A 12,727-nucleotide genomic window follows, 5' to 3' on the forward strand; every position below is an offset into this window, starting at 1 on the left:
AGTTGGTCCTACCTGCAGTTCCAAGGCTCAAGTTTGCTCGTGGGGTACTGCCTAAGTCCTCTCCGCTGTGGCAGCAACCGGGAAGATCTGCGCCGCTCTTTCCAGGAGCCTCCGTGCACCCCTCCATTTCTTACATAAACACTAATGTGAAGCCCGCACTGTCACTGAGAAGAGCCGACTATGAGCTATGATAGTCTATAATCTCTCTTTTGGTTGCCAATGGCTAAAATGGACGTGGTTGGTGGAAGAGAAGTTGGTTTGAAGCAGAGAGACTCTTCAGCTCACTACTTCCATGTGCTATGCTATAGTAGGTAATACTAAAATGTAATTTATGAGGCTTGATAGTCACTATAAAATGAAAGAATTATTAATAGTAATTCCGCTAATGCTTCTGGGTGCATGATCCTCTCAATGAGGGTGTGTGCTCCATAAAGGATTTAAGTTCTGTTTTTATTACAGTTTTATTTTTCTTTATTTTTTATATTACAGTATTTTATGTATTACATTTCAAATGTTATTCCCTTTTCTCACTCCCCCATACCCCTTCCCGTCCCCCTGCTTCTGTGAGGGTGCTCCCATTCCCACCCACCCACTCCAACCTCAACGCCCTGGCATTCCCCTACATTGGGGAAACAAAGTCTTCACAGGACCAAGGGCTTTTCCTCCCATTGATGCCGGACAATGCCATCCTCTGCTACATATGTGGCTGGAGTCAGGGGTCCCTCCGTGTGTACTTATTGGCTGGTGGTTAGTCCCTGGGAGCTCTGGTGGGGTTTTGTTAGTTGATACTGTTGTTCTTCCTATGGTGTTGCAAACCCCTTTAGCTCCTTTAGTCTTTCTTTTCTCTAACTCCTCCATTGGGGTCCCCTTGTTCAGTCCAATGGTTAGCTGCAGCCATCCTCATCTGTATCAGTAGGGCTCTGGCAGAGCCTCTCAGGAGACACCCATATCTGCTCCTGTCAGAAGCAGCTCTTGGCATCAGCAATAGTGACTGGGTTTGGTGGCAGCATAAGGGATGGGTCACCAGGTGGGGCAGTCTCTGGATGACCTTTTCTTCAGTCCTTGCTCCACTCTTTGTCCCTGTATTTCCTCCTGTGAGTATTTTTGCTCCCCCCTCTAAGAAGGACTGAAGCACCCACACTTGTGGTCTTTCTTCTTGAGCTTCATGTGGTCTGTGAATTGTATCTTGGATATTCCAAGCTTTTGAGCTAATATACATTTATCAGTGGGTGCATACCATTTGTGTTCTTTTGCGACAGGGTTACCTCACTCAGGATAATATATTTCTAGTTCCATCCATTTGCCTAAGAATTTCAAGTTGTCATTGTTTTTAATAGCTGAGTAGCACTCCATTGTGTAGATGTACCACATTTTCTGTATCCATTCCTCTGCTGAAGGACATCTGGATTTTTCCCAGTTTCTGGCTATTATAAATAAGGCTGCTATGAACACAGTGGAACATGTGTTCTTGTTGTATGTTGGGGCATCTTTTGGGTGTTTCCCAGGAGTGGTATAGCTGGGTCTCAGGTAGTACAATATCTAATTTTTTGAGGAACCTCTAGACTGATTTCCAGAGTGGTTGTACCAGTTTGCAATTCCACCAACAATGGAGGAATGTTTCTATTTCTCCACATTCTTGCCAGCATCTGTTGTCACCTGAGTTTCTTATCTTAGTCATTCTTACCGGTGTGAGTGGTATCTCAGTGTTGTTTGGATTTGCATTTCCCTGATGACTAAGGATGTTGAATATTTCTTTAGGTTTATCATGAAGGGGTGTTAAATTTTGTCAAATGCTTTCTCAGCATCTAATGAAATGATCATGTGTTTTTTTCCTTGAGTTTGTTTATATAGTGGATTATGTTGATGGATTTCTGTATATTGAACCATTCCTGCATCCCTGGGATGAGGCCTACTTGATCGTAGTGAATGATCGTTTTGATGTGTTCTTGGATTCTGTTTTCGAGAATTTTATTGAGTATTTTTGTGTTGATATTCATGAGGGAAATTGTTTTGAGGTTCTCTCTTTTGTAGGGTCTTTGTGTGGTTTAGGTATAAGTGTAATTGTGGATTCAAAAAAAGAATCCCTCTGTTTCTATGTTGTAGAATAGTTTGAAGAGTATTGGTATTAGGTCTTCTTTGAAGGTCTGATAGTCATTCTGCACTAAACCCATTTGGTTGGTAGAATTTTAATGACTGCTTCTATTTCTTTAGGGGTTATGGGACCATTTGGACGGTTTATCTGATCTTGATTTAACTTTGGTACCTGGTATCTGTCTAGAAAGTTGTCTATTTCTTCCAGATTTTTCAATTTTTGTTGAGTATAGGATTTGGTAGTAGGATCTGATAATTTTTTGAATTTCTTCAGTTTCTGTTGTTATGTTTCCCTTTTCATTTCTGATTTTGTTAATTTGGATATTATCTCTGTGCCCTCTGTTTAGTCTGACTAATCTTGTTGAATTTCTCAAAGAACCAGCTCCTGGTTTTGTTGATTCTTTGTATAGTTTTTTTTGTTTCTACTTGGTTGATTTCAGCACTGTTTGGTTATTTCCTGTTGTCTACTCTTCTTGGGTGTATTTGCTTCTTTTTGTTCTAGAGCTTTCAGGTGTGCTGTCAAGCTGTTAGTGTATGCTCTCTCCAGTTTCTTTTTGGAGCCACTCAGAGCTACGAGTTTTCCTCTTAGCACCACTTTCATTGTATCCCATAAGTTTGGGCATGTTTTTGTCTTCATTTTCATTAAGGTCTAAAAAGTCTTTAATTTCTTTCTTTATTTCTTCCTTGACCAAGTTGTCATTGAGTAGAACGTTGTTCAGCTTCCATGTGTATGTGGGCTTTCTGATGTTTTTGTTGTTATTGAAGACCAGCCTTACTCCATGCTGATCTGATAGGATGCTTGGGATTAGTTCAATCTTCTTGTGTTTATTGAGGCCTGTTTTGTGACCAATTATATGGTCAATTTTTGAGAAGGTACTATGAGGTGCTGAGAAGAAGGTGTATTCTTTTATTTTAGGATGAAGTGTTCTATAGATGTCTTTTAAATTCATTTGATTCATAACTTTTGTTAGTTTCACTGTGTCTCTGTTTAATTTCTGTTTCCATGATTTGTTCATTGATGAGAGTGATGTGTTGAAGTGTCCTACTATTATTGTGTGTGGTGCAATGTATGCTTTGAGCTTTAATAAAGTTTCTTTTATGACTGTGGGTGCCCTTTTACATTTGGAGCATAGATGTTCAGAATTGAGAGTTCAACTTGCAAGATTTTTCCTTTGATGAATATGAATTGTCCTTCCTTATCTTTTTGATAACTTATGGTTGAAAGTTGATTTTATTTGATATTAGAATGGTTACTCTAGTTTGTTTCTTGGGTTCATTTGCTTGGAAAAAATTTTCCCAGCCTTTTACTCTTAGGTAGTATCTGTCTTTATTACTGAGCTGTGTTTCCTGTATGTAGCAAAATGTTACATCCTGTTTACATATCCAGTCTGTTAGTCTATGTCTTCTTATTGGGAAATTGAGTCCATTGATGTTAAGAGATATTAAGGTCCCTGTAACCATGCATCTGCTTCTGTATGCCTGCTTCTGCTCCCCAGAGCCCTATAAAAATGCGTCCCCGGTCTTGCTGGGCGCGCCAGTCCTTCCGAGCTGACTGAGACGCCCGCAGGTACCTGTGTATCCTGTGTACAATACACCCTCTTGCTGATTGAAAAAAAAAAAGAGATATTAAGGGATAGTGATTGTTGTTTCCTGTTATTTTTGTTGTTAGAGGTGGGATTATGTTTGTGTGGCTCTCTTTTTTTGGTTCCATTGCAAGGAGATTACTTTTTTGCTTTTTTTAGGGTGCAATTTCCCTCTTTGTGTTGAAGTTTTCCATCTATTATCCTTTGTAGGGCTGGATTTGTGGAAAGATATTGTGTAAATTTGGCTTTGTCTTGGAATATCTTGGTTTCTCCACCTATGTTAATTGAGAGTTTTGCTGGCTATAGTAACCTGGGCTGGCATTTGTGTTCTCTTAGGGTCTGTATGACATCTGTCCAGGATCTACTGGCTTTCATAGTCTTTGGTGAGGAGTCTGGTTAATTCAGAGAGTTCTGCCTTTATATGTTACTTGACCTTTTTACCTTACTGCTTTTAATATTCTTTCTTTGTTTTGTGTATCTGGTGTTTTGACTATTATAAGACAGAAGGAATTTTTTTCTGGTCAATCTGTTTGAAGTTCTACAAGCTTCTTGTATGTTCATGGGCATCTGTTTCTTTAGGTTAAGGAAGTTTTCTTCTATAATTTTGTTGAAGATATTTACTGGCCCTTTAAGTTGGGAGGCTTCACTCTCTTCTATACCTATTATCCTTAAGTTTGATCTTCTAATTGTGTCCTGGTTTTCCTGGATGTTTTGTGTTAGGAGCTTTTTGAGTTTTACATTATCTTTGAGTTTTACATTATCAATCTTTTCAATGATATCTTCTGTCCTTGAGATTCTCTCTTCTATCTCTTGTATTCCGTTGGCAATGCTTGTGTCTATGATTCCTGATCTCTTTCCTAGGTTTTCTATCTCCAGGGTTGTCTTCTTTGTGCTTTTTTTATTGTTTCTATTTCCATTTTTAAATCCTGTATGGTTTTCTTCAATTCCTTCACCTGTTTAGTTGTGTTTTCCTGTAATTCTTTAAGATTTTGTGTTTCCTCTTTAAGGGCTTCTACTTGTTTACCTGTGTTGTCCTGTATTCCTTTTTTTTTTTTTTTTTCTTTTTTGGAGCTGAGGACTGAACCCAGGGCCTTGTGCTTGCTAGGCAAGCGCTCTACCACTGAGCTAAATCCCCAACCCCCGTCCTGTATTTCTTTAAGGGAGTCATTTATGTCCTTCTTAAAGTCCCGTATCATCATCAGGAGATATGATTTTAAATCCAAATCTTGCTTTTCCAGTATGTTCCAGTATTTGCTGTGGTGGGAGAACTGGGTTCTGATGATGCCATATAGTCTTGGTTTCTGTTGGTTAGGTTCTTGTGCTTGCCTCTTGACACCTGGTTATCTCTGATGTTAGTTGGTCTTGATGTCTCTGACTGGAGCTTGTCTCTCTTGTGGGCCTATAAGACCATGAGCTTGTGATCTTCAGAGTGAGAATGCTCCTAGCAGACCAGCTCTCTGTTGGCAGGTTTTGGGTCCAAGAGTTGTGGGACAGCTCCTGCTCTGGGTGCAAATGGAGACCATTAGGGCCCTGTCCCAGGCCGCCCTGTAGGTCCAGTACCCTGTGTTCTCCTGGGGTGTCTCTCCTTGGACATTCAATGGAGAGGAAGTGGGGTCCTGCCTGTAGTCTGTGGGCTTAGGAGAGAGAGTGCTCCTGACACACCAGTTCTCTGCAGGCAGGCTTTGTGTCTGAGGGCTGTGGAACAGTCCTGGCTCTGGGCGTAGATGAAGATTGGAATGGCCCTCTCCCAGGCTGCCCCGCAGCTCCTGGTTCCTATGCTTTCCAGTCGAATCTCTCTTTGGACAGTCAGTAGAGAGAAAGTGGGGTCCTACCTGTGGGCTGTGGTCTTAGGAGGGAGTCTGGGGGTTGTGGGAACAGCCCCTAGCTCTGGGCACAGATGGGGCAGGATTTAAATTCTTAACAAAACTAGTAATTTTTAAAAAATGTCATTTTTTTCTCACAAATTAAAAAAAAATCATTCACAGGAAACTGTACCTTGGCTAAAATCTGGGTTACCAAGTGTCTTAGTCATTGGTTTGTTGATGTGAAGAGACACCATGACCAAGGCATCTCTTGTAAAGGAAAGCATTTATTTAGTTGGGGACTGTCTTACATTTTCAGAGGCTTAGACCATCATCATCATCATCATGATGGCAGAGAGCATGGTGGCATGCATGGCACAGGAGCAGTAGCTGAGAGTTTCACATACTGATGTGTAAGCAGAGAGAGAGAGAGAGAGAGAGAGAGAGAGAGAGAGAGAGAGGAGAGGGAGGTATGGCTGGTGAGGGCTTTTGAGATTTTGAAGTGCCTCCCCAGGGACACACTTCCTCCAATAAGACTACAAGTCCTAATCCTTCTAATCCTTTCAAACAGCTCTACTCCCTAGTGACTAAGCATTCAAATGTAAGAACCTATGGAGGCCATTCTTATTCAAACCATCACCCTGAGTATTAGGTATTTGTTGTTGCAGAACAAGTCGCCAGGAATTTGGTGCTTTAAACCATTTATTTTCACAGACTTTGTGGGTCAGGAGTCTAGGTTCAGCTTAGCTGAGACCTTTGCTTCATGATTTCTCTCACACAAGGCTTCTATCAGGGTCAGACAGCCAGGGCTGCAGTTTCACTTGAAGTCTCATTTGTGAAGGTTCCAGCTCCAATCTAGTGGGGTTGTTGGCAGAATTCAGTGCCTTAGAAGTGGTTAGATTGGAGTCTTAACCCTTTACTGCCCAGGAAGCTATTCCTTGCTACCTGGGCTTTTTCACAGTGTAGTTTGCTGTAAGCTAGCAGGGCATCTTCTAGCAGAAAATAAATTGTAGTCTTGTCTCTTAAAACTGCAGGAGACAACTGTCGGCTGTGATGTGTTCTCTGGGTTTGAGGCAAGTCCCAGATCCCACTCTTATTACAGTTACACAAAAGAAAGGATACCAAAGGCAGGCATCACTGAGGCTGTTATAGAGTCTGCTGAAAAACTCTTGATTGATTTGACTGGTTTGATATCTTGTCTAAAATATAGCTACCCTGTAACAAGTCACAGTCAGTGAAGTCTATTATCAGCAGGAATCAGTGGCAGTGTATCAATAGTGTGAAAATTATGATGAAAGCAGCTTTGAATGGAAATCCACAATGAAGGCTGTTAGGAGTAGGTCTCCTGCACTGTTCTGACATCTGGAAGACTAGAATGAATGATCTGTTAAACTTTGCCCCAAGGTTCAAGATACGTGCCAAGAGGAATGGAACATTTCCGTTCTGTTTACACATCCTTTCCCCTTTCTCTCATTGATCTTTGTTCTATAGCTCCCGTTTCTCCTCAGCTTGATTCTCCTCAGCCTGTAGTAGTTGATGAAGTTCCTACTTTCCCTACCTTCTTTGAAACACTGACTGAGACCAATGCAACCCGTGTCTCCTGACTTGCAGCTCTAAGACTCCAGATAAATTTAATTTTCTGATTGTACATTCTGAGTTAGCCAGGCAGATCATAAACACACACATGCTACCAGGTCCTGTATACTATTGTGCTTTTCCTCCAATTCTGTCAGTTTTGAGAAGAGAAAGCACTGCCCCAGACATTGGCAAAACAGCAGAGCCACATTTAGAAAGTCATTTAAGAAAAATGGAATGCGGTTGGGGATTTAGCTCAGTGGTAGAGCGCTTGCCTAGCAAGCACAAGGCCCTGGATTCGGTCCCCAGCTCCGAAAAAAAGAAAAGAGAGAGAAAAAAAAAAAAAGAAAAATGCAATGCTTTAAATGAGTACACCTGTGTGTGGCTTTCATTAGCAAATGTGGTTGCACTTGTTATACTGATCACTGAAATCTTTTAGAAATGGCATCTCAGTTAACACATTGCTAGCATATTCCTCTACAAAAATTACCTTGGTTAAACAGAAGATCTTGTATCTGGCTAGACATTTGAAAAGAAGATTAAATATGTAATGTATAATAATGTTTTTGACTTTAATCAACCAGAGCTTTGTAGAGTATCTAAGAGGCTATTTCTGTTTGTGTATTCTTAACAAGGGCATAACATCAGCTGTCAAAATACACAGAACACTAAAGGGCCTTCTTATCATGTTTCTATGTAGAATTGTTTTGAAACTAGCAAAAACCAGCAAAATGGTAAATGGGAGGGGTTGATTCTGGCTTTAGTAATGTTTAGACTGGTGAGTTATGGTTACTGGGTATTTTAATACTATACTAGTGAATTAATATTACAATAGGAGTGGGGATAGGTTCATTAACTTGTATCATGGTGAACAAATATATTCTATTTTCAAAATGTAATTTAATTAAGTTGTAGAAATTACTATGGTTAATGTACCCAAATTATGCTTGTAAATTCAAGCACTTCAACTAGCAATGGAGCTAAGTAGAAGAAAAAAATAAACTTTGTATATTTGTGTGTGTGTGTGTGTGTGTGCGTGTGTGTGTGTGTGTGTGGTTGGAGGCATTGAACTTACACAGAGTCTCAGTAACAGGACATTTAGACCTACATTCCTAGCTCTAAATGTTATTCTTGGCCAGTCCATCCAAGAATACTATATTCCTTAAGATTGTTTCTTTTATTACTAGAAATTAGAATCTATAATGTAGTTTGAAAGATTATCTTGGTGTGTAGATATTTTTCACTGATATAAATCTATTAAATAACACGTGGATCCACTGTACTTATACACCTAAGTTACAATATCTTTGTGAATAGTTAACAAATCCTAAGTAGAAAGGATTAATAAATGGGACAACTAGATTGGGAACCAGAACAGCAAACAGCCGGAGGTATCATCCAAGCCTCATGACTGGAGAGGTCATCATGCATTTTATCAGCAGTGTGAACAGACGAAACTACAAAGAGTAGAACTGCACATTCGCTGATGTGACGATCTGGTATCTTGATGGGCTCTGCTCTGTCATTGTCCTTCCTGTGTCCTCTGCAATGAGACTAAGAATCCCCATCTGAATACACAATGAAGTAGGCTTTTAGACAAAGTCTGAAGAAACTCTAATCTCTAAGAATGAACAAATAGGAAGGGCCTGCCAAAAAACCCCAAACAAGCAGACATGTTCAGTACTAAAGAATACCAAAGAAGAGAAGCACTGGGCACAGTGCGGTCCTGTGCAATCTTTGCCCTGAGTGACAAATAATTCTTCCTGATTCTGAGTGTGTGCTTTCTCTTGTAGGAAAGGCTCAACTTTGAAGCTTTAAACACAACACACAGGATGATATTCAGCTCTAAAGGAGGGCTAGGACCTTTGTCCAAGGATTTAATTTAGTCTTAGAAATCATAGATTCAAATGCCAAATTAACTATGACTTATCTGACTTCGGATATTTTCAATAAAAAATCTTGTCACATTTTGGAGGGAGATTTAGTCATTTGGATGGGTATTTTTAGAAATCTAGCCAGCCTAATTACATATCTTTATTTTTTAATGGACAGAATTGGCAAGTCGTTTAATAAGGATAGCTCACGTGAACTAAGTAAAGGCCAGCAAAGTTTTTGATGTGGGAAAATCCACAAACTTCTGGGCCAGGTTTTCCGCAAAGGGCTGGGCTCATTGGAAAGCTGTTTATTTAAACAGAATTATTCTAAGTCTCAGTATGTGAATTTATATTAGATGGAGCTAAGCCAGCTTTATGCTTAGTTGTGAACAAGGACATTTGGAAGCAAACCACGTTTAGGAAAAGTGGAGTCATTTAAAAAGGGTGCCACAAAGACAAATTCCCTGGATGTGAAAAGCTTTGCTTTTGGTGACTACATGGGTGGGATTAGAAGCCTTGTTATGGGGAGCCACTGTAAATGGATGGAACTGAAACATTTTCTGAGAATTATTCCATATACTCAACAGAGATAGGAAATTGTCTTTGACATTCTATTCTTTTGCTGTTGACTGAGGCATGGTCCCAGATAGCCCAGGCTAGCCTTAAATTCATTCTGTAGCTAAGTATGACCTTGAGCTCCTAATCTTCCTGTTTGCCCCTCTTGAGTATGTGATGGTTTATTTTTTTCTAGGTAGATAAGCAGGGTCTCAGCTGCCACTGAGGCACACCCATGCTTGCAGACAGGGAATGGGTCAAACTCCACATCTATGTGAATACTTGAACTTTTAGTGAGTCCTTGTTCCCTTAACAAGGATTCCCTTCAAGGGGCAAGGGTGTTACCTCACTCAGGATGATATTTTCCAGTTCCAATCATTTGCTTATGAATTTCATAAAGTCATTGTTTTTGATAGCTGAGTAATATTCCATTGTGTAGATGCACCACATTTTCTGTATCCATTCCTCTGTTGAAGGGCATCTGGGTTCTTTCCAGCTTCTGGCTATTATAAATAAGGCTGCTATGAACATAGTGGAGCACGTGTCTTTGTTGTATGTTGGGGCATCTTTTGGGTATATGCCCAGGAGTGGTATAGCTGGGTCCTTAGGTGGTGCAATATCCAATTCTGAGAAATCTTTAGACTGATTTCTAGAATGGTTGTACCAGCTTGCAATCCCACCAACACTGGAGGAGTGTTCCTCTTTCTCCACATCCTCACCAGCATCTGCTGTCACCTGAGTTTTTGATCTTAGCCATTCTCACTGGTGTGAGGTGAGAACTCAGGGTAGTTTTTTTTTTTTTTTTTTGCATTTCCTTATGACTAAAGATGTTGAACATTTCTTTAGGTGTTTCTCAGCCATTCGGCATTTCTCAGCTGTGAATTCTTTGTTTAGCTCTGAACCCCATTTTTAATAGGGTTATTTGTCTCCCTGCGGTCTAACTTCTTGAGTTCTTTGTATATTTTGGATATAAGCCCTCTATCTGTTGTAGGATTGGTAAAGATCTTTTCCCAATCTGTTGGTTGCGGTTTTGTCCTAACAACAGTGTCCTTTGCCTTACAAAAGCTTTGCAGTTTTATGAGATCCCATTTGTTGATTCTTGATCTTAGAGCATAAGCCATTGGGGAATAACAATCGAAATGTAAATAAGAAATACTCAAGTTAATAAAGATGAAAAAGGGGGGGGGTAAGGGAGAGTGCCAGCCTAGAAGGCTCAACTATTTCCTTCCTGCAAAACAATGTAAGGCATCACCATAGGCACCCCCTGGAGGTCATTCTGAAGACTACTCTCTTGTGATCAGTATTTATTTATTTAAATTTCTGTCAAAACCATGGAAACATAAATCTTGTTTGTACAGGTTCTGCCTGAGTTGTAGTTAAGTGTAAGGAGTCTCTGTAATATCCAGATGTGAGCATGATGTGGGGAAATCATCCCAAAAGTCTTCAATTCATACCATGACGATGCCACCTATCTAATTGTTCCAGCGGCTGCCAAGGAGACTTTGAGGTTTCCTCAGGATCAGCTCACCTTCAGGTTCCAGAGCAGCCCAACAGTGTAGCAAGAGATTTATTTGCCTGATGGGCGCTTGCACTTCTGCTGGATTTGTGTTTAGAATCTGCACAGGAGACTGTGCAGTGAGTAAACGGCTTTCAGGCTGTGTAGTAGGAGGGAGGGTAGCTGTTTCCCCTGATGTAGACATGACCATCACTGTCTGAAGGAGAGCAGCAGCTATCACCTACCTAAGACCCTCGCTCTATTTAGTTGTCCAGATTGGAGGGAGGAGGAAAGCTTGTGGGACTTATAGGGTTTATCAGCCTTAGGAGACCCCCATGAAGCCTCTGCCTCCCCACTTTCTGAGATTTCAATTGCTACCTCACAATCAGCAAAGAACTGACTGGAAAGGGACTTCTGGGTGGTACAGCTGTCAGCAAGTCACTCAGGGGGGCGTTCAAGTGTGGCTGCTTGTGAGTCACCTGTGTTCCTGTAAGGACTCTCACAAACTCGTTGACTCACCAAGCTGCATGTAGTTGGAAGCATTTGGTCTGTGGGTGCCTTCTATATACTGAGTGAATAGACAGATGTTCCTTTATTTCTCCCAGGAAAGGCAGCAAGAGTAGGGTGGTGACTATGGAAACACCCACTTTCACCCTAGCTCCTTTTCCTCCACACTCTGAGGATGTTCCTAGGGTAGATACTCATTGAGTTCATTCACTATTCATCTCTGGTCACCTTCTCCATTGCTCTGCCCTGATCTATAAATTAGACATATCAAAACATATGATTTCTCAGCTTCTTTTAAATCAAAGAACGGTATTGCGATCTAGTTCCATCCAGTTTGGGAATGCAAATGTGTCTGAGCACATACACATGTGTGACTTCGTTTCCTAAATAAAAGAGAGTCTCACTGAGGAAAACTCTTTACCTCTGTCTTGCCATTCTCTTCCTTTATGAAAGTCTTGATTCCTTGTGAGTTCTTGATACCTGCAGACGCCATAGCCTCTGTGAGGCTGTGAGGAGACGCAAATGAAGAAACCAAAGTGGCCTCAAAAAGAATTAGTTTGCTATACAATGGCACTGTGGATCCATTTCCTCAGATCTGTAGGGTCTACCTCTGAACTTTCCAGAAAGCATTAATAGTTCTCTAAGGTACTACTGTAGAGTGTTCTGCTCCTTGAAACCAAGTGTAACCAAAAGTCCCAATTTTGTGTGATCATTTAATTTCCCCAAATCGGTTGTTTTTTGCCGGCACTGTTCCCATTCAAAGGCAAGGAAATTATGTTTTTCTGTTAAATTTTTGAGTCAGATACGATGCCACATAATTTCTCTAGATTGAGGAAGGCCTGTATGAAGTAGAAAGATTACAGAGAGAAAAATCTGATATTGAAAGGTTTCTCACCATAGTTACAACAGACAATATATCTACTCAAAGTAGGCTAAGACCCAGAGACAATTTTCTTGGTAGACGAGAGTATATCTCCTAGACTTGAGGTCAGAAGCTAAAGCTACTTCTCCCTATAGACCTGAGCTGGAAAGTTGGATCCAATGCTTCTCTCTCCCTCTGTCTCTCATGATCTCCTCTGCCCTATATCATGAAAGATGAGGTGGTTTTTTTTTTTTTTTCTATGAGTGCCTTTGATTCTTACTGCTTGCTCCTGTATGAAGTAGAATCGTCATTTAAGCTCTATCAGGACAAATGCAAATTTAAACTAAGTAACATTTTTTACTTTGAGCTTTCAAATTCTCTGG

Source organism: Rattus norvegicus, chromosome 6, assembly GCF_021556685.1.
Source record: "Rattus norvegicus strain SHRSP/BbbUtx chromosome 6, alternate assembly SHRSP_T2T, whole genome shotgun sequence".
Lineage (NCBI taxonomy): Eukaryota > Metazoa > Chordata > Mammalia > Rodentia > Muridae > Rattus > Rattus norvegicus.